Below are 3,953 nucleotides of genomic sequence, written 5' to 3'. Positions count from 1 at the left end.
GGCGGACCGCAGCGGCTCTGCCCCGTCGCCCTTCAGCGCAGGCTGCGACAGCGCAGGGACCTGAACGTCCCGGTTGTCCCCCTTGTCGCGACGCCCGCCGTCACCCGGCCTCGTATCGCGATAGAGCGCTGCTTTTGTGCTGTACCTCTGCCGCCGACTCTGCCGGGTGTCCGCTCCCGGGGTTCCGGCCCCCACTGTGTGACACCCTCGCCCCGACCCCGGTACTCGGCGTCGGGGCCTCCGGGGACCCTTCCCGAACACGGGGTTGGGTCTGCTGTGCCTTGATATGCGGTCAGTACCGGAATGAGAGAGGTTCATACCCGTCTTTCTTGTTTTGTACTCATAATAATAGCATTTATTATTAATGAAAAGACTCCAAAATTGGCTTATTTTCCGTTCTGCTTTTGTGGTCCAGAGGGTTTTTATAGTGCTCAGTGTTTGCTTCTGCAGTATAACGGGTCTGCTCGGTCTCACTCTGCTTCCTGGTCACTCTGACCAGTTGTTTCTCATACTTCCGAAGAATAATATTTAATAGGAGTGGGAAATATTTTGCTTTAAAAGAGAATTTGTGTCTTACATTAATTGACATAGGTTTTCTCTTGTATGCATTCATGCAGAGCGTTGTTTATTTATTTATTTTTTAAAAATCGTTTGTGCTGAGTGTAGTGAGTTCGTAATCTGATTTCTTTATGTGTGTCGAGGGATAACATGCTGGACTGCAGTTATAATCATCGGAGGTGTTTGTAGAAGTTTGTTAATATTTCCTGCACTGAGCACTTTTAGAGTGCAGGGAATGGGAAAGAAGCTCCCGGGGGGTTGGGTCCGGTTTCCTAACGCAGGCCTCTGCGTTGTGTAATCCCACGTTTTGTCAATTCCCAAGTAAAAACCGTTGAAGTTGCTCCAGTTGGGGTGACTTAAAAGTCGTCCTTGCTGGTTGGGTTGCCAGGAGCTCCGACAGGCCTCCTTCCACTCTCTCACTGGGCTGTTTTCTCTTTTCATGTTGCTGCGGCATCAGGAGAAGCCCGTTAGACCCTGCTCCGCGCTCTCACCTGGCTGAAGCAACCATTAGCTCCTCCTATTTGAGTTCCCTCCTGATGCTTTACTAGCACAGCATCTACTGCTTACTATTTTGTCGTTAAGTCGGTAGAAAAGTATAGCAAAATAATACTGAGAGGTCTCTGGTGCTTCCAGTGGTGTTACCAGATGAATACGAAGATCCCAGGAGGTTTTTAACATGCTGATGACTGACAGAGGATACTAACAGTAAGAAATCCTCTTCGGTGGCTGGTAAACTGTTGTAAAAATGGATGGTTAAACATGATAACAACATTTCTTCAAAGTGTATTCTCTAGAGCGGACAGCGTATTGCACCTTATAGTAGTTGCACGCTTTGGCAAGTATAATTCCAACTGCAGTAGACCCTGGAGATAGGTGATGTACAGTATAATACAGAATTAGGTATACATCCAGAACAGATTTGAGCTTCTGTACAACATGCATTTTTTATGCTGTAAATAGATTTCTGGATGTGGGAAACACATTTAAAGCAGAGACAAATAGCTCTGCTGTAAAAATATGCATAATGCCCAATTGTGGGAAGAGTATGAATGCCAAAATAATTGCATAATCTTTGAAATGTAGCAAAATACATCAGTACTGAAAAAAAAATGCAGACCTTTTAACGAACACCTAAGCATCTCTCTGAAGCTCATAAGGTAGTTAAATTTTTCTTTTTGAAACATCACTTTGGCCATTAGACAAGTTTGATTTATGTCTGAGAGTGAAGTAGGGAGAAAAATCTTAAATACATGTAAATAGTGACCTTAACCTTTCCATAAAGAGGTAACTATACCAAGCTAGTAACTACTTAAATGATTAAATCGTACTAGGTTTAGCATGACTTGTGTCATATCCAGCTGGGCATTTTAATTATGGTAGTAACTGAATAAATTACTATAAATTGATTTTTATGTAGTGTGGAGGTTTGAACTCAGCAGCTGGCAGCCAGATACCACATGGTGGGCAGTTCACCTTCCCCCTCCCCGGTGAAATAGGGGAGGGACAAAAAGAAGGGAATTCGTAGGTTGAATAAAAAGAAAGAATTTACTAAATATAACAAGAAAACAACAGTTACAATAGTGAATCCAAAAAGAAATGGGTAAAATGCAGCAGTGGTTTTACCAAGTGCGGTGACCACCCCCCAGCAACGACATGGCCTGAGGAGCAAAGGGGGTGAGCCCAAGCCCCATCAAGATCCCACCCCCCTAAATCCCTGGGCATGACATCACATGGTATGAAATACTCCAGTGAAGGTTAAACTCCATCCTGGTCGAAACCAGGACAGTCTTCACCCCTTATTCTATAGCACTGACATTATGCTCAGGTTTCCAAATACATTTTAAGGAATCACCACCCCCTTTTTTCCCAGGTCTCACAGATATCATCCCCTTAGTCTATGGGCCATCCTTCCACAATGTCTGCTGAGTTCATTTACTCCATAACTTCAGTTCCATCTGTTATGACAGTCTATAAGGCTGAGGAATAAGGTGGAGCTGGCTCAGTCAGTGGAGCAGGAGGCTTTGGATGTGGCATGGGGATACTGCAAGGCACCAATTGCCATAACAAGGTTATTTGGTTCACTGGCTATTCTCACCTAAAGTCAGATCTCCCCGAGGCACACATTGGACCTCTCCATCCTTCTGCATTACCCACCAAGTGCACTCGGGTCCTTGGGCAAAAGTAAGCCCACACATGGGTTTACCTTTACCCAATGCAGTAGTAACTCAGACGGCCTTTCCCAGCATATTCCTAATGCGCACTACGGGGGCTTTATCCCCATCTACAGGAGGTAGGAGGTTTGACTGAGCAGGGCCAGCTTGCTTGGCAGATCCTCTGGTATTGACTAACCAGGTGGATCTTGCTAAATGCACATCTCAGTGTTTGAAAGTTCCACCCCCCATTGCTCTCAGTGTGGTTTTTAGCAACCCATTGTATTGCTCAATTTTCCCAGAGGCTGGTGCATGTTAGGGAATGTGATCTATCCACTCAATGCCATGATCTTTTGCCCAGGCGTCTATGAGGTTGTTTTGGAAATGTCCCATTATTTGACTCGGTTCTTTCTGGCGTGCCATGCCGCCATAAGACTTTCTCCTCAAGTCCTGAAATGGTGTTCTGGACAGTGGCATGGGGCACGGCATGAGTTTCCAACCAACCATTGGCTGCTTTCACCATTGTAAGCACATAGCGTTTGCCATGCTGAGTTTGTGGGAGTGTGACACAATCAATCTGCCAGGCCTCCCCATATTTATATTTTGACCATCATCCTCCATACCAAATGGGTTTTAACTGTTTGGCTTGCTTGATTGTAGCACTTCTCACATTCATGGATTATCTGTGCGACAGCATCCATGGTTAAGTCCACCCCTCAGTCACGAATCCATCTGTATGTTCCATCTCTTCCCTGATGGCCTGAGGAGTCATGGGCCCAGCCAGCCAGCCATTGTTCACCCTTATGTTGCCAGTCCAGATCTACTTGAGACACCTTGATCTTAGCAGCCTGATCCGCCTGTTGGTTATTGTGGTGTTCTTCAGTGGCCCGGCTCTTGGGCACATGAGCATCTACATGGCATACTTTTACAACCAGATTCCCTACTTGAGCAGCAATATCTTGCCGTAATTCAGCAGCCCAGACGAGTTTGCCTCTGTGCTGCTGGTTGCTCCATTTCCACTGCTGTTATCACCCCCACAGGGCATTTGCCACCATCCATGAATCAGTACAGAGGTAGAGCACCAGGCACCTTTCTCTCTCAGTGATATCCAAGGCCAGCTGATTGGCTTTCATCTCTGCAAACTGACCTGATCACCTTCTCCTTCAGCAGCCTCAGCAACCCATCGTATGGGACTCCACAGAGCTACCTTCCACCTTCGATGTTTTCCTACAATGTGACAGGACC

Source organism: Athene cunicularia, assembly GCF_003259725.1.
Source record: "Athene cunicularia isolate RWA chromosome Z unlocalized genomic scaffold, athCun1 chrZ_part1, whole genome shotgun sequence".
Lineage (NCBI taxonomy): Eukaryota > Metazoa > Chordata > Aves > Strigiformes > Strigidae > Athene > Athene cunicularia.
This window is presented reverse-complemented; position numbering follows the sequence as displayed.